This window comes from Cibotium barometz, chromosome 64, assembly GCF_041138505.1.
Source record: "Cibotium barometz isolate CiBa-2024 chromosome 64, ASM4113850v1, whole genome shotgun sequence".
Lineage (NCBI taxonomy): Eukaryota > Viridiplantae > Streptophyta > Polypodiopsida > Cyatheales > Cibotiaceae > Cibotium > Cibotium barometz.
This window is the reverse complement of record NC_141109.1, coordinates 17,215,580-17,239,109: the sequence shown is the minus strand read 5'-3', so window position 1 is coordinate 17,239,109 and position 23,530 is coordinate 17,215,580. Positions and strand designations below refer to the sequence as shown.

Here is a 23,530-nt window from a genome sequence, read left to right as displayed (position 1 = left end):
CATCTTGAGGACCAATTGTGATCAAACCTTTGTGCCAACTTTGGTCATAAACAGGCTTGCAAAAGCCATGGCCACCCCCAATAAAATGGGGTATGATGTGACATGAGAAGTAGGACGTAACACTAAGAAACTAATTCTAAACTCAAGTCCTACAATAGTGGTATTGAGGGCTCACAACCCCCTAAATCACATAACTAAATTAGTTGGCTCTAAGTTCTTGAATCCTAACTCCTTCATAGTTTGCTCTGTCATTAGATTGACAGTTGCCCCTCCATCTAACAGTGCTCTAGGAATTTACATATTACCTATGTTGACATCTATCATAGAAGTTCCTGGATCTAAGAAAAGATTCACTATTTGTAAAGTTTTTACTTTTCTAGATGACTTAGGGTTTAATCTATCAATTGCCACTAGAACTCTACGCGTTCTTCTTCTTACCAATTTTTGGTAGAGTTGTCTCCTATGACTAGGAGAAACCTTGAGTAGTTGTCTTAGGTTTATGGACAAGAAGAACTTCTCTAATTCTATCCATAAATCAAACTCTATTATGTGTGGATTCACTAATTTCCCTTTCACTCATCCTTTCTATATTAACTAATCATTCAAGAAATGCCCCACTCCCACCTATATTTGTGGGTTTTTCAAGGGGATAGGTAAGATGGGATGATCTCAAGATTGTCCTTGGGATTGAGACCCTACTAGATCAATGTTATGGCCTATGTTTTTTCCCGCACTTACTTTCTCAAGCTCATGTGTCACTTTCTCAGCTAACTGAGCTGAATCTCTCTCTACTCCTTGGTTTATTTATGAATAAGTCATTATGCTAATCATTAGTTCCATTGAAAAGGCTACTTTGTGAGGCATGTATTTTGATTTAATGGTTGGGAATGGGTCCTCACTTTCTATTTCTACAAGATTTGCTGAAGAGCTAGGTCTTTCACTTACCACTTATTTGCCCTAATCTTTAGGAGGCATCGAAGAGACTAAGTTTTCAGTGGACAATTTTGTTCGTAGTGGCCTTTCCCACTATAATTTCTACATAACGCAATACAATTTTGATGTTTATATGCCCCTCTTGTTGACAAGGATAGCATATTATGGGGCCTTGTGGCCTAAAGTGATTACCATGCACTACACTATTTTCAAGATTTCCAAAGTTTCTTCTAAAAGGAGTACCTCTTTGCATATTTCCCCTATTGTTAGGATATGAAGTTATGAGTAATAGAAGTTGCCCTTGTGCATGCAATCCTCTTTACATAAAAGGTTATGGTGGTGGGCCTATCTCATAAGTAGCATTTGTTTTATCCACCATGAAGTTATAGCTTGTCATTGATTGCACTTGATATAACATTGGTATTCACTATGACTATTTCATAAATAATAATTACAAAAGAGAGTTTGTGGTTGGTCTAGAACAATCCTTGATGTTTGGACATTCTTTTGCTAAATGGTCATACCCATGGCACTTCCCACACCAAAGATTTGTTCTCAGTGAGTTTTGAATATTTGTCACATTTTGCGGTGCCATAGCATATACCCCTTTCTCTTATAGGCGCACTGCATTGATAATTTCTTCTTTGAACTTCCCTAATGAATTTGCTACTATCTTTGTGACCTTTTCCTCAATCAAAGGTACTTGAGGAGTGCCAATTTGAACCATATATGTGGGTATTCATAGATAAGGATTATATGGAATATAACTCGATGGGTTAGGGCCTATCATAGCTTGTCCTTGCAGAGTCATTCCATGCATGTTAGGCATTCCATGAGGTGGAAATGGCTCCACTGTCTTTGCTTGTATATCAACTACAGGTTGTGTGAAGGCCTAGGATGCCTAAGTTCCACCTTAAATGCATCATATGGCCTTAGAGGCTCATTACAACACTTTTTGTAGAGTTACATCATGCTTCTTTTTCTAGAAGAGTCTTTTTTTAAACTTGATGTAGTTTTCTTGACTATTTTTCTAGGTAACCTTACAACATTTGATTTTCACTCCCCTTGGGTGCAAGAATTGCTACTCTCACAGTGGTCTTGAAAGTAATTTACAACATTTTGGTTACTCCTGGAGGTTCTAGATGTGATAGGATTGATCTCAACATGTGATACAAAAAATCTTCCATTGACTCACTCGTCGACATAGCAGTGTGTGTTTCTTACTAGATGAGAACAAGAGTTATACCCACTTTTCTTGAGTGAAGATATTTTGGACGCATGGCACATTCCCATCGCAGATCCTAACCTTCATGATGCCTATGCACTACAACTTTATCATATGCCAAATCATCCCATTTTTTGTTCCATATAGCTTACATCTTGTTCAACTTGAGGCATATCCTAAATAGGGGCAGGCTAAACTGAATCCCCACTAATGGCTATGGGTAAAAGACCATAAAACATGCCCTATGAGCCTATATCAAGACTTCTATACAAACTGAGTATGGGTTGAACTAAATCTTCAGAAAATACTACATCTCTATTCACAAAATCTAGTGTGTCGCTTGAGCTTTGAAAGCTTCATAAATAAAAAGAAGATCTGACATCTACCTATGCAACAATGAAATGAAGAGCTAACGTCTACTTACGCAACATTGAAATGAAGAAGTAATTTTGAAAAGAAGGTTTGTTATGAGTTACTCTGGCACATGAGCATATGCCAAACACCCAAATGTATGCATATAATCCACTTTTGGCTTTCTATTGTACCAAGCCTCAAATGGTGTTATGGTCTTCAAAGATATTGTTGGGAACCTATTCAACACATGGGTTAAATAAATGATGGCTTCCATCCAGAAAGTAGGCAACTTCTGTGCTTTCACCCATACATCTTGCCATCTCCAGGAGAGACATGTTCTTTCTCTCAGCAGAGCGAAACCATTCTATTGTGGTGTATAAGGCATAGTGCAATGATGTTTGATGCCGTTATGAAGAAAATAGCCCTTAGATGCTTTAGACATGTATTCTCCCCCTCTATCTTAGCTTTGACCAATTTCTAGTTCACAGACCCAACAAAAGCTATCACCTTACACACAATGCTTGAGCCTAGACATAAAGCTGCTACTATAACAACTATAACATGAAGTAGGATCCTTGAAGTCCCTCATAAATGTTCCAATTAGGACTAGGAGATGAATGGCCAAGTTACATCTTGAAGATGATAAAATTATTTTGTTTATTAGTACCCTCATGCTGGTTGAGTTTTCGACAACACATTGGATATGCATTTTTTGTTGATTGGAACAAAGCTTTTCTTTCTGTTGGATGTATGTTTATGTACCATGGCATACATATGTCTTCTGAAAGATTTTGCACCACTCTTATTGCAGAAGCTTAGCCCAAGTTGTTCCGATCCCGTTGAGGAGGACAAAAAGAACAATCCCATGCTTATTAGAGAACCAGGTGTGGGAAGATTGAAGGTGTAACATGCCCATCTTCAATAATAATATATGCTCATTTAATAAATAAATTTATGACCTTTTTATGGTGTAAAAATCATTGATTTTAATATTTGAGCTATTTCCACTTGGAATCTTAAAATTCTGAGTCCAAATTTCGAATCTGCATGCAATTTTATCCTAATATAGAACTTTATAGCACTCAAAACGGACACTGGAATAAGCCTCTACGTAGATTTTTAGTTAAAGTAAGATAAATTTCCGACCTTAATCAATGCATGTCCGAGTGTCCGATTGATGAATGGACTGCACCCTGACAAGGGAGACACCCTGTACATTTTTGTTTGAAAAACGTTTCGCAACCCCGCCGAGCGCACTAGCACGTATATTGAGGCCATGCCCCAAAAAAGGGGTCCCCGCCCCAAAAAGATGCCGTTCACATACCCAAGCTCCCATACAACGGCTGCGTAAGGACCAAAGGTTGACCACCCTAGCGTACAGTTCCCACTAGCTACCACGTGGACACCCATGCGACCACTTACCCAAAAGGTACATGCGTACCTCGCCTTTTACCCACATACAGGCACCATCCCTTTCCCCAGACTCATACAACCATAAATAGGTGTACTTTCAACGTACACCGTCCTTTGCACCCCACTTTTCTCTCCCTTTCCCTTTCCCTGCACCCGTACCCGTACCAGCCCCTATATATAAACCCCCAACTCCATCCATGGCTGACACCATGCACTTCCCGTGCCCGACACTATGTGCAGAGACTGTACCCAACAATCCGTACCCAAAACTTTGTGTGGGACTATACCAGATAGCCCTCTGTAGCCCCTCTCTCAACAAGACCTTTTTAAACCATCTCCAAGTAGGCTCTACATAATTTTTTTCATCATCTCACTCTTGGTTGAGTGAAGGGTGTCCTTACCTGCTCTCCCCCTCGTGTGAATATGCTTAAAGGAGAACTCCCCTTATCTCCCTCTAGGTGTAGCCTTTTGCCCCAAATTTAAGTTTAAAGACACCTTTCGCCCCCATTTGCATTGACTTTAGTAAGCACTCTTTGGCTCTTAAAGGTGGTTCTCACCTAGGAGCTTTATGCTCATAAAGTGAGCAAATGAACTCTGATTCGTGATCCGACTGAAGCGTTGAGTTCACGGTGGCGTGGGCTACAAGAAGGTGGATATAATGGCTCCTCCTTGAAGATGCCAAATCTCTGACCTATTTCCTAACGAGCTTATAGGGCTACCACCTCCTCAAGAAGTTGATCATGAAATCGAATTAATCCCTAGTGCACAACCTGTCTCAAAGGCACCTTATAAGATGTCTCTCCCTGAAGCCATTGAGCTTAAGGAGGAGAAACTTTCTCGACTCATTGAGCAAGGATTTATACGCCCCCAGCAGCTTTCCTTGGGGAGGACCCGTTCTTTTCTAAAAGAAGAAGGATGGCACTCTTCATCTCTGCATAGATTATCAGGGGCTAAATGAAGTCTTTGTCAAGAACAACCAAGTATCCTATCCCTCGTATCGATGAGCTTCTTGACAAGTTTCATGGGACCAAGGTTTTCTCATAAATAGACTTGAGGTCTGGCTACTATTAGATCAGAGTCAAGGAAGCAGATATACCCAAGATAACTTTCAATACCCGTTACGGTCACTATGAGTTTACTGTAATGTCATTCGGGTTAACCAATGTTCTCGCAGCTTTTAACCGTCTAATGCAAGATATATTCCATCCCTACTTGGATGAATTTGTTCGTCTTTTTTTATGACATTCTAATTTATTCCAAGTTGGTGAAAGAGCATGAGGAGCATGTGCACAGAGTTTTGCAATTGCTGTGTAGACATAAACTCTATGAAAAGAAGAGCAAATGTACCTTCTTTACTCATCAGATTGAGTATCTTGGATTCATTGTCTCCTAAGATGGTGTCTCAGTAGATCCCGCCAAGGTCAAAGATACACTGGAATGGCCAGCCCCTAATTCAGTTCACAAAATTCATGGATTTTTAGGAATCAGAGGATGGTACAGGATTTTCATCAAAGATTATGCCCTGGTAACTATACCCTTGATGGATCTTCTTAAGAAGGATTGCAAAATAGTGTGGTTGTCAATCCATCAAGTTAGCTTAGATCAGCTAAAAGCCATCATTACCTCAGTGCCAACCTTGAAACTTCTTGATTTCACTAGATTATTTGAGGTGGTTTACTGATGCTATTAGTCTAGCACTTGGTGGTGTCTTAGGCCAAGAAGGATGACCATTAGCTTATAGTTCTCACAAGCTGAAACAATATGAAGCAAATTATGCCACCCATGATTTGGAGCTCTTAACTGTTGTTCATTGCCTTAAGTTATGAAGACATTATCTATTGGGGTGCAAGTTCTAGCTTGTAATAACTGACCCCACAAGAATCTAACTGACCACCACAAGAATCTAAAGTGGATCTTCACCCAGCCTAACCTCAACATGAGGCAGAGAAGATGGATTGAAATCCTACCAGAATATGATTTTGATATCAAATTCCACCATGGGAAGGATAATGTGGTAGCTAATGTACTCAGTCTCGCAAATATTTCTTGAGTGTAATTTCTATGCCAAGTGATCCCATTTTGATCAAGGTGAAAGAAGTGTCAATTCATGATTTTGATTACCAAAGGATGGTGAAGAAGAAATGTCTCTCATGTCAAAGGATCAAAGCTAAAAGAGTCAAGATCCCTGGGAAGCTTCAACCCTTGGATATCCCCCAAATTAAGTGGGAGAGCATTAGTATGAATTTTGTCACAAGTCTCCCCACTGTACAAGGAGGATATGATTCCATTTTAGTGGTGGTGGACTTGCTTACCAAAGTAGCTTATCTTATACCGGGTAAGAAAACCTTCAAAGCTTCTGATGTTGCCCGATTATTCATGAAGGATGTCTTCAAGCTTCATGGTCTACCAAAGAGGATAGTCAGTGATTCTAACTTTATTTTGAAGTTTTGGCAGTCCTTTTTTTAGGCCTTGGGTACTCAACTTTGCTTTAGTACAGCTTATGATCCAGAGACCGATGACTAGACTGAGAGACTCAACCAAGTAATTGAAGACATTCTCAAAGCATATTGTGGATGGGAGCCAAGAATACGGATTCAATACTTCCCTCTAGTAGAATTTTCCTATAGTACATCTTATCATCAGAGCATAGGAATGTCACCATTCAAAGCACTCTATAGGCAGGAATGCTTATCTCCTATAAATTTCTCTGATCCAACCTTAAGAGTTGAGGCATCCAAAAAAATGCTTGAGGAGATGGAGGAACAGACCAATGCAATCCAGAAAGATATTAAATCTACTCAAGATCAGCAAAAGCATTATGCCGACACAAGGAGGTCTGGAAGGATCTTCAAGGGGAAGGAGAAACAGTTCTTCTATGGATGCGACCCAAGCGTAGCTCTTTGTCACTTGGGAAATATAAGAAACTTAGCCCAAGATATTGTGGACCCTATACAGTCATCAAGTGTCTGGGTAGAAGTGCCTATAAGCTGCAGCTCCCAGCCCATATAAAAATCCACAATGTATTTCATGTAAGTTTGTTAAAGCCTTATGTACCCAGTCTCTATCATATTCTTGATGATGAGCAAGTTGTAATCCTACCTCAAGAAGTCTTTGAGTTGCAGCCTAGTAGGATCATAGATTCTAGAGAAAGGCAACTCTGTATAATAGAACTCTTATAGAACATCTATTACAATGGAAAGATTACCTAGAAGGGGATGCAACTTGGGAAGATGAAGCTACACTCTTAAACGAATACCCTAAATTCATGAACGAGATGAGGACATCTTGATTTCTTTAAGGGGGGAAGGATGTAACATGTTCATCTTCAATAATAATATATGTCCATTTAATACATGACTTTATGACCTTTTTTGTGGTGTAAAAATAATTGATTTTAATAATTGATCTATTTTCACTTGGAATCTTAAAATTTTGACTCCATATCTAGAATCTGCATGTGATTTCACCCTAATATAGGATTTTACAACACTCAAAATGGACACCAAAATAAGCTTGTATGTAGATTTTTAGTATTTTTAGTTAAAGTACGATAAATTTTCGACCTTAATAAATGGTTGTCTGGGTGTGCGATTGATGAACAGACTGCAACCCTATGACCAAGGAGACACCTTGAACATTTTTGCTGAAAAAACATTTCGCAGAGCCACCGAGCGCACTGGCACGTATAACGAGGCCGACGTCCTAAAAAGAGGTCCCCTCCCCAAAAAGATGTCATTCACATACCTCAGTGCCTGTACAGCAACCACATAAGGACCAAAGGCCGACTGCCTATTGGCCACCACGTGGACACCCATACGACCATTGACTCGGAAGGTACATGCATACCTCACCTTTTACTCGCTTATTACAGGCCCCATCTCTTTCCTCGAATTGATCGTTCTCTATTGAGATAAAAAGCCTATGGGTACCTTGTGTCACAAATATAATATTGATAAAAGCACAACCTGTGCATGTGGTAGCCATCAATGTGAGCACATAGAAAACCATGCCTACCTGATGGAATATGTGAAGAGCCAAGATCAAGAGGGTGGAAATGATGGCATCTTGGCTGATGTGTGTCCAACTATTAGTGTAGCTAGGCAAAGGTTGAGAGAAAACCATCTTGCATAGACGAGAATACCCAAACAAGTAGCTACACAGTTGGAGATATGCTGCTCTATTCTTAGCATATGGAGACAATGTATTCACTATATAATTTCTTGGGTACAAAGAAGGATATCTAGGGAAAGTGCAAACTAGGGAAAATAGAACACTTTCCTAGATAGACTAACTAGGGAACATAATGCATAGATTTTCCTACATAGGATTTTTTCCCTATGTAGGCAAATTTTTCTTTCTCTGTATAGGGAAATTTTCCTACATAGGAAAATATCTCTATGTAGGAAAACTTTCCTATATAGAGAAATCTATGCACTATATTTCCTAGTTAACCTACTATCTACATTTCATTTTCTCTAGTTTGCACTTTTCCTAGATATGTTCATTTATATCTAGGGAGTTATCTCGTGAAGCCTTTTTTTTTTCCTATATAGAAAATGAACAAAATCTCCTTGTGCTGGTGCTTCAGACATCTCAGCGTAGGTCTTTAGAGTGGAATTGTAGTAGAGAATGTTATTATCTATGGATAGATGATAATCTAAGAGATTAATGTTCAGGTTGTCTTTTGTGACTGCTTCCAAGTGTAATCTAATTCCAGTAGAGCTATAAGCCTTTGTTGACATCCCTTGTGTGTCGGTCGCTTTGCAGGTTCTTATTTTTCTTTCAATATTTATAGTACTCAATCTGCTACTCCCAAAAGTAGCAACACCTTTTCCAAGATGCTAGTGCAGCAACACAAGAAATCTTAGCAATTGGCGAAGATCGATCGGTGTTTAGGTCAAAAATAATTCAAACTGAACTAGATATTGTTGTAACACATTATCAATGGATCCATGTCACAGATCAATTTGAAAATGTCTACGTAATTTTATCTTATAGGCGAGAGAGAGAGAGACTCTAACTAACACTGGCTCTCTGTCTATCTATCTTGTAGAACCTCTACTCATTATTAGGAGAATCCTTGAGGAGATCACTGAACAAAAGATAGGCATCATTGGGGCCGATATGGCTGGTCTTTACTAATGACCAAATATTGGAAGCTAACCCTAATAGGGTGGATGGTCGCGTGTTCACTCGATACTTTGATTCCTACGATGGCACCCCCGCAACTAGGATGCTTGGGTAGCGTTATCCGCATGTACAAGTGCACAAGCATTTGGCATTAGTAGTTGTTTTCTTTTCACCCATAAAAAGGAAATAGAGAGGGAGAACTAGGTGGGCCTAGCCAAGGCAGCTAAGCCAACCCCAGCTAGTTCTTGTGGCTAGGCCCATAGAGCCACTAAAGCATAGTCCAAGAGCTGCTTCTATTGTGCACACAAGCGCAAGCCCATTATGGGCTTGGAGGCGGCCATAGAAAGAGTACTTGGGCCTTGTTTTTACAGAATGGCTCCTATCTGCTGCATTGAGGTTTGTGAAGAGGCTGCTCCTAGTAAAGCTATTTGACTGCAGCACTCTTCCTTCTCCTAAGCAAACCCATCTTTTCTTGTTGAGACAACCCCTCTATTATGCCCACAAGCCTTGCTCATAGTGCACTCCAAGGTACCCACCTGTGCATGCCGCCCATGAAAAACATGCATATATACACACATAAATATCTACCTACCACATACGCATGCAGAAATACCCACCCACTCACTCACACATATGCATGCATACTAAGGAAGCAATTAATTCATACATGTGTGCATACTAAGCAAGCAATTTATAAATACATACATGATATGTCCAAAACAATGGACTAAATGCTACAAAGATATCGAAAAGAATTGAGTCTTAAGGTATCAGGATTGAATGCCACAGAGACATCATGTCCTCTTCTTGACCTAGCCTTGATTTATATGTCTACTCCTTTGCCTCAAATATGAATTTCTTGCTTCCTTCTGCAAACAACCCAAAAATTGAGTTAAGTGTAAATTCAAGCCCAAAATGTAGGCATACAGGATCCCCCATGATGCTACTCTTGCTGCAATGATGACACTAGCCAAAGACTTTCAAGAACGGCCAATGCACCCGGATGTTCAAACAGTAGAACCAAAATCATTTTGGCATGAGAGATAGAACCTAGCATATGAAAGAGCAAACTCTAGCATCTGGGAGATGTACAAAATCCACGGAGAACTTACTATAGAGACAGTTGTAGAAGACCTAGGAAAGAAAGTAACTTAGGCTTCTTGGATGCATCCTTGAGACTTCACCACCTTGCGCATAATTGCCACACTAATAGTCAGCTTACAAAAAATGATACCATGTTACAGGGTAGCATCTTCCTCTCTTCTCCATCCCCTAGAAGCTTGAGATGACTTTCATTGGCAAGTTACAGCACAGCAGATTGACCTCCTTATCATGATATTTTTCCCACAAGATGCTCTGAAACTGCCTTAGTGTCAGCATCTTTTGCAACTGTGTTGAAATGGTAACATTAGTTGTTTAACCTGAAACTGTAAACCCCTTTTTCCGTTGTTTTTCTGATCTAATGATCTACTCCCATTAATGCCCCTGATAAAGTCATTAAACTGAACACCTTTCATGTCCACATCAGACATCGCTCGAGATTCTAAAACTTCAGCCTACCCAGGTATGTGGCTTGCATGCTGACTCTATCTAGAGTCAATTTCTTGATCCAAATGTTTGTTCAATTTAGCCTTAGCCTCCACTTGTTTGCCAACTTAGAGTTATAAACTCTACAAGAAGCCAGACCGCTTACCTGCATGTTGAATAAAAAATAAGAAAAACTCTCTCTCTCTCTCTCTCTCTCTCTCTCTCTCTCTCTCTCTCTCTCTCTCTCTCTCACACACACACACACACACACGCATGCATGCATGTGTGCACACACAAATAGAGGTTTAGACTGGTGAAGATGCACGTGTGCACGAATTTATCAAATGGCTCAACCCAAAACATGACTTAGCACTAGTGCACACTAAACATATTTCCTTCACAAGCTTCAACTTCAAGAGAGTCTATCAAGGTTTATAGAAAATTAAAACAAGATAGTCTGCCTCTGATCTACCTCTTAATTGATGGAAAGACATCAAAGTTTGGAGGCCATGAACCTTATTCAATATAAACGAGCAAGTTGTACCATATTTATGTTCTTCGTTGTTGCAACCCATGAGAGCAGACGAGACCATTTCGATAGGACTTATTCATCATCTTAGTAACAAGAGATGACACCTATAAGATATGCTTATAACTAACAAGAATGAAGATAAAAACCTACATCCAAGAAAGACAAATCTGGAAACTGTAAAAGAGTTACCTCAAATAAATGGCATGTCATGACTTGGTAACTTGAGGTGAAAAGGTAACATTCATCATCTCAATAACAAAAGAGAGGTTTATAGAAAATTAAAACAAGATAGTCTGCCTCTAATCTACCTCTGAATTGATGGAAAGACATCAAAGTTTGGAGCCCATGAACCTTATTCAAGATAAACGAGCAAGTCGTACCATATTTATGTTCTTTGTTGCAACCCATGAGAGCAGACCAGACCATTTGGATAGGACTTATTCATCATCTCAGTAAACAAGAGATGACACCTATAAGATATGCTTATAACTAACAAGAATGAAGATACAAACCTTCATCCAAGAAAGACAAAGCTTGAAACTGTAAAAGAGTTACCTCAAACAAATGGCATGTCATGACTTGGCAACTTGAGGTGAAAAGGTAACATTCATCATCTCAATAACAAAAGAGAGGACACCTATAACTAACAAGAGTGAAGATACAAACCTGCACCCAAGAAAGGCAAATCTTGAAACTGTAAAAGAGCTATATCAAAGAAATGGCATGTAATGACTTAGAAACTTAGTTGGAAAATGTAAAGTGTTCAAAAAGGAGAAAACCACTACAAGTTACACATGAGGAAAGGAAACCTACTACCACCTAATATGGTAGATTTTATGACCAACCATGATCAAACCAACCCTTATTATGTAGAACTTTCCCATTAGAGTAGAAGTGATTATGAAAAAAACCCCCTTTGCTACCTAAAATCTTAGCAATTGCTCAACATAAGCCTGCCACAGCCCATCCTCATCATTAACCCCTTGAGTGCCTTATCTAATCTCTATCACTAGCAAAACTCGCCATGATTACCCCCCTTCAATTATTCCAATGCCTAGGCTATATAAAAATATTGCCCAATAAAAAGGACCAGAGTTGATTATAGAAGACCAACACCTCACAAAGACCGAAATGTTACTCCAACTGCTAGAGCTGGGGCTGAATGCAGCAAAACCATGAGAATTGTTATACACTAAGAACCCAGAAGATTGAGAAGAGATCCTGGCCCAGAGCTCCAAGAAAGTTCTAGAAGACAAGATTTGTTGCCATTTTTTGCATACTCATCGGCTTTGGAAGACCGCAGAGCGACTAGAAGATATAAGAACACCTTCTCGGCAAGCTCCTAGGGCAGCTTCTCCAAAACACTGTAAGAACCTTGCTTTATGTACTCACATGATTCTGATTGTAGTATTTGCCTACAGCTACATGTATCTTCATTAGAACCCATTTTGGATAGCATTAGCAGATTAAATTAATGGTCATCAAAGAAACCCGATATGTAATCATCAAGAAAGGAGGTTGTTTATGTGACCTCAATGTAACCTACATCAAAAATCCCCTCTTTGTAATCTAGAAAGGGGTGGCAGATATCCCAACAGGAGGTGTATGCACATTTCAAACCTATTGGAAAATCCTGGGATGTGGTTGCACAAGTTTACCCTAAAATGGGTTAAGTGTACGCACAGTGAACTAGTACAATAAAGCTTCACAACATACAGAGAAAACACAATTTCTACAGATGAAGATGAATGTAAACGGCGATCTTGCTACTTCATCTGACAGAGATCAGAAGAAAGGAATCGCCTTGCAGAGAGAGAAAGGGTCGCGTCCTCTGAAAAAAGGCGCAAGCCAAATGGGTGTGAAGGGATCTCAATAATACAAGAGATAGGCACTCGTGAAGAGTAAGAATGGGAAAACTATGCTAGGAAATGAACGGGGAACAGGGACCCCAAGCTACAAGGATGAAGAGGAAAGCACCCCTTGCTATCTTCTTTCAACGCTCGTCCCCACCTCCTTCACAGAGGAGGCTGGGATCCGGTAAATGGTAGGTTAAGCTTGCCTCCTTTTTTAAAAAAATAGTAAATAGATTAAAGAATGAAGAAATAGCTTGTGAAAAAAGTATACATGCCTATTAACTAAACCATAGAATAAGTGCATTCAACTAATCTATGAGAAGAGTACACGCATACGTTCTTACAGTCTGGTCTGATGAAAATGTATGTCTATATTGATTGATCTAGACAATGCATATATCGTATTGATCTTTCAAACGTACACTTTGATGAGAATGTGTACATGTGTTGACAGATTTGTTGATCGGTACATGTGTGAAATGCCTTAGAACTAGGATACAACTATGTACATCTAGGCGTCATCTGTGTAGGCACCATTCTACTATATAGAAAGGGTATGCCCATTAGGCTTCTAGTTTCTCTTATGGACACAAGAGTTAAAGATGTGCAGAAGTCTATAATTGCTGCTTAGGACACTCCCCTCTCTAAAGGACCCTCATTCTCTACAGTCTGTCGTCCAGACTATCTTCTATCCCTTAGAGATTCTTACTATCTTAAAGCCCTTGCAATCATGGTAACACTCAACATAGAAAACTTCATGAATTTCACAGAAACTATGTCTGTGTAGTCACTAGTGGAGAATGTACAACAGATATGTGAATACTGGAATGCCTCTGCTAAAGCATATAGCAGAGAAGGAGAAGAAGAAGATTGGATACTTGAACACCCATCAAGATACAAATCAAAGCATGACAGTGTTCATGAAGCTAGACGAAAGATCTAGCAATATTATGCCCGTGATCACAAGGTGGTCAGATCTGAAGATTCCAAAGGAATGGACCTTTGACACAGAGAAGCTACCCAAAGAACTCCCTTCTCCAGTAAGGTTACATATCAGAGAAGAAGTCCCTGGAGCTTCAACCAGTAAGTCTCTTTGTGTATCTACAAATGTCAAATCTAGGTCAAAATAAGAAAAGCTGAGGCAGCTTGAAGATTTGTCCCAAAAACTAGGGACAGTGAGGCTTGATCTTTGTGATCACTCCCAAACCATCATCAATGGAGATATAGAGCCACTGCATAGCTTGTGGATGCACGGTGGTTAGAGAAAAAAGCAGACTATCTATGATGAGTACACCTACTGGTAGACAACAAGGTGACACTGAAAATCTATTCCCCGGCCCAGATGTCACCATAGTCGCTGACCAAGAAGGCATAAAGCAAGGATAGCTACAAGTATATACACCATATGGAGACCAACCAGCTCATCTAGTAGTAAACACAGGTCTCTCTATTTCAAACTGGCACTCCAAGGCTCTTTCTGCAACAATAAATGAAAGGGCAATACAGAATATGCAATCTATCATGCAAGAAAATGAAAGACTCAGCCAAATCGAGTCAAAGATGCTTTTCAACCACATCGAAGTGAAGAATTCGCTTGCAAAAAACCTGGCAAGGTTAAACAGGATCCTTAAAGCGAAATATCCTTACATCAATTATGAGATCTTAAGAAATATCATGAGCTCATGTATGGTCTTATGAGATCTTAAGAGCTTCTACCATACATCATGTGGTCATAAAATCTAATGACATTATAAGATGATCACATTAATCTTTGTATACATGCAAGAAAAATCATGTTTATGAATACCACCTCAATATGGAAAGGAAGAAGCATAGTGGTAAATGTATATTAAGTTTAAAGAACTCTTATGAGTATAAAGCAACTCTTGTGTCCACTTTTACTTCTCTAAACAATTTTTAGGCATGTAAGAAAAATCATCTTTATGACTACCACCTCAATATGGAAAGGAAGAAGCACAGTGGTGAATGTATATTAAGTTTATAGAACTCTTATGATCATAAAGCAACTCGTCTGTGCACTTTTACTTCTCTAAATGATTCATAGTCACATACACTTTTACATAAGAAACTACGTTCATGTGAGATTACCTTGGCATGGTCCTATTACTAGAGCCAAGAAGTCTATGTATGCCACTAAGTTGATTGCATAAAGAGCCACCGAGTTACATGGCACACATACCATATAAAGATGCCATTTATAGCTTTATGCATAAGGCCTCATGCATAGTTTTATGCATAAGCCTCATGCTTAAGGCCTCATGCATAAAGAGCCACCGATTTACATGGCACACATACCATATAAAGATGCCATTTATAGCTTTATGCATAAGGCCTCATGCATAGCTTTATGCATAAGGCCTCATGCATAGCTTTAAGGCCTCATGCGTAGCTTTATGCATAAGGCCTCATGCATAGCTTTATGCTTAAGGCCTTATGCATAGTGCTTTATGCATAAGGCCTCATGCTTAAGGTCTTATGCATAAGCTTTATGCATAAGGCCTAATGCATAATGCTTTATACAAGGCTTGCGTAACGGCTTGCATAAGGCTTGCATAACGCATAGTGTCGGGAATGAGATGATTCCCGGCTTGCATAACGACTTACGTGCTTTCTTAATATTTGTTTATTTTTTGTGTTTGAAGAATGAGATGATTCCTAGGGTCAATTGACTTAAAGAGCCGGAAAGTCTTCATTTTATAATATTTTCTTTGTTTGTATAGATGTGGCCTGGGTCCTCGTCCTCTTTTGTCCCACATACCCATAGGTTGAGGCTCTCATCGAGTCTCAATGACGGTTTGCTAGGGAGGTAGAGGGCATCTTTGGCTATACTCCTACCCCCGAGAAGTTGGCAGCCTATGCAGCAGGCACCAGCCTTTACATTCACCCCTTATCTGTCAGCCCGAGTTAGTGCACTTAAGAATATGAGGTCTCTAGTAAGAAGACATGCAAAGGAGGAGAAATCCTAAATAGATGCCGGTCAAAATGGACATGGCAAGCCATGTAGTGCTCATAGGGGCGAGTGGAAGAAAGCCAAGAAGGAGCTCCTAAAAGGAGTAGTGAACCAGCAACAAAGAGAAGCGCGGGGCAAATACAAATGGAGGGATATGGATCGTCACACTTCGGATCTGGAGGTTGTGCATCATGGGAGGCCGAGTTTGTATGTATAGTGCAACTTCATGTCTTTTCTTTGTATTTTCTCTATTTAAGTTGTGTTATAATGTTTGTCTTGTGATGTAGTGTGACATTGTGGGTAGAAATCCTACCCCAGCAGAGATTGCTGGCTACCATCGTCCTCGCCATAGTAGAGGAGATACATGGGATTACCTTCACGATGAAGGGATCATCTTTGACGAACAATACAAGTGAGCAAGGAGAACACCAATGCAGGGAATACTTTTTATTTTTATTTACAAAACATGTTTCGACCTTTATAATACTTTCTATTTTTATTTATATATATCTTCACTTTGTGTAGGCATAAGGTAGACAAGAAGGAGGACAAGATGACTCGGAGAGTGATGACTCCTCCGAGTAGTTTTTCTTCATATATAGTTTTGGTTTATGCAACTATGTTTCTTTTTCAAGCCTCATGTGGCTACCATTATGTATGGACAATTTCTTGGATATAAGATGAAAATTTTCATCTTCTTTATGTATCTATATTTTTATTCAAGCCTTATGTGGCTACGATCATGTATGGAGAAATTTTTTGATATAAAATGTAATTTCTCATCTTCTTTAATCAATATTCAAAGTGTGTTCACAAATCTTTTTGTGCATATTTAAGTTTTTATGTTGATATCTTTGCTGATCTTGATTCGTCTATGTACAAGTAAGCAAAACCTTAAACCAAAGAGCTTTCTCTGTAGAAAATGCAGCTGTACATCTGCACAGGCAGCTCTCTAGAATTTTTTTTAATTTAGAGCGTGTTTATAACAAAGGCTATAAAGGCGTCTATTTATGCATCTATATGCGTGTCTATATGCACGTCTGTAAGCACGTTTATAACAGTATAGACATGTATATAGACGCGCATATAGACACGTGTCTGTAGATGCAATTTTAGACGTGCCCGTAACATTTTAAAGCACGTTGTTAAAATGCGTCTATAAACGCACCTATGGTCGCTTTTCCTTGTAGTGTAAATGCCCCTTCTTAATCATGCACATATCTTGGAGACTTTGATTGAGCTCGTTTAAAAAAAAAATTACAACTAAGTGGCTTATGTGTGCACATGAAATAGCCACTTGAAATAGCCATAATCATGACCTTACATACTGGGATCCTCCATTTATGCTTTATTCTCTTTAAGAACAACCATCCGTAGTGGGAAATTACTAATCTTTAAAGGCTATGTAGGTAGCTTCTACATATAACATAAACCCTTTAAAACAATCTACATGCATCTTCAAACTAACCCTTGAAAGCTATGTAGGTAGCTTCTATCAAAACATTCACTCTTTCTTCCCATGCTTGTAGGTTCATTTGATTATCGTTTTGAACTCAAAACTTGCTCTCCTTTTGAAACTAAGCCACATTTAGCATTCATAATGATCAAGGTGCGACTAACAAAATTTTATTTCCCATCATTTGAACACAGATCTTTTGTCCTCTTTACATATATATTAACTTAGTGCAAGCCTAATATAAGTCACACGAGGATTGGTAAAACCATTGTCTTACTTTTTCATATAAGATGAGAGCATATTTAATGTATATTGTATTGAGTTTGTGTGTGTGTGTGTGTGTGTGTGTGTGTGTGTGAGAGAGAGAGAGAGAGAGAGAGAGAGAGAGAGAGAGAGGAGAATTTAAGTATTTCAATTTGTAATAATGTTGATGCATAAATATTAAGTATAAAAGTTGTAAAGTAAAAATTTTAATAACCAATTAATCATTTGTGGTTCAATTCTCCACATAGGCAATCCATTCTCTATATAGGAAATTGAAATACCTAGATAATAGCCCATATTTCTTATTCATTCTCTATATAGGAAATTTAATTATATAGATACTGGCTCATATTTTTTATGTAGAAAATTGAATTACCTAGATATTGACCCATATTCTCTATATAGGATATTGAATTTCCTAAATATTGTCCCATATTTCCTATATAGGAAAATGAATTACCTAGATATTAACCCATATTTCCTAGATATGGAGATAGGGAATAAGATTACCTAGTTATATATAAGAAATTTCCATCTAAATAACAAGGAAATCTTTCAAAATTTCCTATATATCGTGAAGTTCACTATATAGGGAGCCACCTGCAGCTGATCCACTGCGTTTGCATTTCGAGAAAAGTAAGGGGGGAGATCTGGATGATAAGTATGTAGAAGAGTTGTACACAACATGGTTAAGCCCCGCCTTCGCCAGCGCTTAGCCTTCGCCAGCCTGAAGGAAAAATTGCATGCCAACTTCGATACAGGTTTCGTGCTTTAATGGAGCTGCATCACTTGGAAGATAAGCAGATCAAGTATCCTCAAGAGTTGATTGACTACCTGGAGACCTTGGACAGTGCAACCGATCACTATATTATTGACGATGCTCTCAGTGAGGCGGTCATGGAGAGTTTTGATTTTGACTCATCACCCAATCCACCTGCAGTGGAAGTGCATGGAAGAAGGAACGAGCCGGTTGGCACATGCCATTGTTAACGTCAACAAATCAAAGCCTGAAATGAATAAGAAGGTGTCATCATCTTCCAAAGGCGACATCGATGTGTTTGTCGCTGCGGAGACACAACCTCGCACCTAGCACCATGTCATCATCACACTGCCTCCTGTTGTGCTGCGCTGAGGGTCGAGCATCATCTAATGTTGTAACCGGGTGAATGCCTGAGTTTCAATCTTCTTGCTTTGGTTTAGTTTCATCAGACATTTGCATCATGAGGGTATTATTTGAGGAGCGCAGGACGAAATTAAAAAAAACTCCCAGAAGGAGGCCACATCCTCCTTTCAGGAGTTTTTTTTTTTTTTATTTCGAGGAGCCTTCATGCTTTAATATTTTTTTTTTAAAAAAAAATCATGGAGCCTTCATGCTTTAATTAGTCACCTTGCACCACCTTGCCGCCCTTTGCACCATAGCCACGATGCCAATGACCACCCTCATCATCACTAAACAGCTACTGCTAGAGCCACCCATCATGACCCCACAGGGCCATCGTCTTATAGCCATCATCTGCAACGACTCCCCACAATCTCATTTGCGCGTGCTTACATGTCCTCACCACATTGCAGCCCTCGTATACCTTGGAGCCATGGCAAGCCATCGTTCGGCCATGGCCAAGCCAATAGTGGGGCCATTGCCACAAATTTGGACACAAATCATGAGGCAATGGCATGGTGGTTTGGTGTTTCTCTTTGTGCTCGTCGACCTAGGTTTTAGGTGAACTCCACGGGTTTTTATATTGAGACCTTGGTGTCCTTTCAAGTTTGGCCAATATGGCCACTGTGCCTATCTCCAATGTGGAAACTGTGTTGACCTTGGATGCCGTGCATGCATACAAAAGACACGCCATCGTTGTCTATAAATATCCATACGTGGCTTCATTTTTCTCTAAAACAAAAGTACTTTTTTACATAACAAGAAGCAGTCGTGTGCTAAACGAGAAGCAAAGGAGAGAAGATCAGTCAGCAACCATTCTTTTTTGGTAGGAAAGTAGAGGACAAGTCCATTCGAAAATCTATAAAATCACTATCTAGCTTCATTTTCGAGCAAAAAGAAGTTCATGATTATAGTGCAAAGAGAGAAAGTTTGGTAGTTCAAAAGGATTAGATGCATTGTTGGATCTAAAGATTAGATGTAGATATCCATTTATTCACAACATTCTTTTTCCTAATCAACTAGAGACCTCACACCAACTGCATAAATGCCCACTATTGGACTAGAGAGTGGCTTGGACCTTGTGAATAGAATGTGTCCTGGTGACAATCTCCCAAGAGATGTGGATTCACTTTGACCATGTGCATCGAGTTCAAGGCTGGTCTAAAATGGGTGCCCATGTGTATGACCCTTTCATCCATGAGTTATTGACAATAGCCATATATGAGTTCCAAGTTGAGCTCCGCTGGCTTATTGTATTTAACACGGAAAATGCATGTTTTGATATCATCATTGGTAAATTCGGTAACTTCCAATGCTTTGATATCATCATTGGTAAATTCGGTAGCTTCCAACCTTGAGACCTTTTTTTTTCAAGAAAAAAAGGTATGAGAGAGACTTCCTTGGAAGGGACTTTTCATATAACAAAGCTATAAATTTCTCTCACAGTTGCTCAGTTTTTAGTCTCGCTCGGTGTTTTGATTGCCTCATCTTTTGAGAACATAAAAAATACATAAGCTGCTAGACAGCAGTGAAGACATGACCCTAATCAACATTTATTCTGCAAAACCAGCAAACATTGCATATAGGAATTTTTAGTCGAACCATGATCCATCATCTCCAAGACCCTTAGAGAAAGGCTTATACTGCCTCGAAGATCTCCTTTAGGATACTCTGGGCAACCACTAAAACCCCTGCCCCGCTTTCGTCTTTAGTATTTTATATGTAGGCTTGCCACTTTGCTTGTGCATGCATGTGGGATGTAGGTCACCTGCCTATGCAACCCCGGAAAGCTTGTGCAGCTTACCAATACTCATTTTGCACCTGACAATGTAGCGAAAGGCTCTCTCCCGTCTTAAAGGAAGTCTATTTATCTCCATTACCACTCTGGCAAGAGCCTCCACTGGCCCTTCTGATAAGGATTGCTGAAATCAAGGTCCTGGCACAGGGTTTTAAGGATTTGCCTCTTCATGCCCCTAGTCATGCGTTTGTTTACCTCAGCCAGGGTGTCACCTACAAGATCCTCTGCAATGTCTGAACACTTTGAGCTCTGCTTCTTGCCAAAGTCATCACATGTCTCTCTCTCAAACGTTTTTGACACTGAACCACATCAGCTATACATTCTCTTTGAATGACATTGAAATCACCAGTAGTCACCACAAGAGCAGATTCCATCCACAAAATGATGAAAGCGATTCGCATCCCGAACAATTATCTCTCGTTCAACAATCTTGCTTATAAATTTAGTAGCAGCATGGCAATCAGGACACACTCGAAGGTTCTTGAAAACACGAATAGGTTTTCCAGGTGGAATGGTAAGAAGCCCAAATGCTATAGCTAGCTTCTCACTATGGTAGCACAACAAATGTTCCTTTGATTTCTCATCTATGTCATGCAGGACAACTTTAGTGTCTGGCACGTACCCCACCCTTTTCAATTCTTCATTTAGAATACCCAGCTCAGCGTAAATTTCCTTTGTCCGTGGGTGTGATTGATCTCCTGAGACGAACTCATGCAAGTTGTTCTCGACTTCAATCCAGCTACGGCCAGCTTTTTTCTTCACATTCTTCTCCATTTGTCTCCTCACTTTGGCAACATCATTCCATCTTCCCTCAGCAGCATAAAAATGGGATAGCATTATGTAAGGTGCATCAATTTTTGGGTCCAAGTCGATGATTCGTTCTGCGGCCCATTTTCCCCGGGCGCCATCACCATGAACTCTACAGGCACCTGAAAATGCTGTCAAAACCACAGTGTCTGGTTCAAATGGCATTTTCTTCATGAAATCTTCAGCCTCCTCGACCAGACCAGCCCGCCCAAAAAGGTCAATCATGCAAGCATAATGCTTTGCATTTGGTTCAATGCCATGATCTTTCTTCATCAAATCAAAGTAGTCCTGGGCATCATCTAGCAAGCCTGTATGACTGCACGCACACAAAGCACTAAGGTAAGTTACATCGTCTGGCTTCACCCCATCTTGCTGCATTTGTTTGAAAAGTTGTAAAGCCATCTTGTCATCACCGTTCTGTGCATAGGCGGCTATCATGGCATTCCAAGCAATGCCGTCCCGGACGTTAATCCTAGTGAACACTGCCCATGCATCAGCCAGATTCCCACACTTGCCATACATGCTAACAAGGGCCGTTGCCAAAACACTCTCTGATTCAAAACCACTTTCAAGGACTATCATATGGATCTCCTTGCCTTTTGCTGCAGCACCCAGCAATGAGCATGCTGAAAGAACATTTACGTAGGTGACGTTGGTTGGTTTGAACCCCATCTTCCACATTTGCCCATAGAGTTGGATTGCATCCTTCCCACAGTCATGCTGTACGTAAGCCCCTATCATGGCATTCACTGAAACTACATCATGCCGGCGAATTTCATGAAAAACAGTCTGTGCTTCTTCCAAAGAGCCGCAATTGCCATACATACTGACAAGGGCTGTTTTTACCATATCTGATCCGAACCCACCATCGATAATGCTGGCATGGATGTCCTTGCCATCTGTTAGGGCCTCAGGACTTGAACATGCACGGAGGACTGCTGTGAAGGTAGTCTCAGTAGGTGCCACTCTATCCTGCTGCATTTGTCGGTAAAGCCGAACAGCTTCTTTAGCATGCCCATGATGTGCATATGCTGCAATCATGGAGTTCCATGAGATGGCATCCCGCACATGCATGGCATCGAACGCACTCCTTGCAATTTTTGGGCTGCCACATTTGCCATACATGTTGATGAGGGCTGTCAAGATGACAGCACCCTCATAGAACCCACTGGCAACAATGCAAGCATGGATGCCCTTACCCTGCGCTAGGGTTTCATTACTGGTAAAAGCCCCCAGAATTGTACTATATGTAAATCTGTCTGCTATGACTCCCTCCAGCTGCATTTGCAGGAAGAGTTGAAGGGCTAGAATGCTTTGATCGTGCTGCACACATGCTGTGATCATGATAGTCCAAGAAAACACATTCTTTTCATGCATAATGGAAAACCCACGGAGGGCATCTTGCATGGACCCACACTTTCCGTACAATTCCATAAGAAAGTTCATAATGACAAGGTTTTGCTCAAGCCCATTTCTGATTAGGTGGTCATGTAAACCCCTGCCCTGTGTAAGATTCTGTGTTTTGATGCATCTTTTCAAAAGAGTGCTGTAGGTAGAGAGATCTGGGTACCTGAGCAGCTCTGTGCAGGGGAGGGCATGGAAGTGCTTGCAACTTGCGCTTCTGATGACTCCGTTGCCAGCCCTCGACCACCTCATGTTCCATAAAAGAGGCGGATGGTGAGCACTGAGCACAGTTCATAGCAGCTTTTTTCCTCGAGAGGTTTGAAGTCTACAAGACTGTTGCATCTCAGCTCGCTGTAAAATTTATCTTGTACTACATTATTTTTTGAAGTTTTTTTTTTCACCTTGGGTAGCCTAACTCGCTTGCATAAAAAAGCAAGCAAAGACCACATGGCAATAAAACTAACGTTTGCGGTTATCAATTCCTCCAATCCTTCTCAAAGCCCGGTTCTTATTTATTTGTCGATGGAGAAACAAAAAAGAGTCTCCACTTAGTAGTGTGTGGCAGAGTGTCTGGCAACGTTTTGAAAGTGTCTTTGAATATGTCTCCAATGAAAGCTAGAATATATACATGACATGTCCCTTGTGCATGATAGCTTTGTAGTGCCTATGTGGATTTCTAAGCAGACATCGTTGATGCCTTTCAA

At 40.0% G+C, this 23,530-nt stretch overlaps 1 pseudogene across 1 annotated transcript; it reads right to left on the bottom strand.

The window, feature by feature from the left end:
* Positions 1-20,271: 20,271 nt before the first annotated feature.
* LOC147603388 (putative pentatricopeptide repeat-containing protein At3g13770, mitochondrial pseudogene) lies at positions 20,272-23,323 on the bottom strand (annotated as a pseudogene). The gene has a single exon (XR_015265627.1). The product of XR_015265627.1 is annotated as a putative pentatricopeptide repeat-containing protein At3g13770, mitochondrial pseudogene (transcript).
* Between the last annotated feature and the right edge of the window lie 207 nt (positions 23,324-23,530).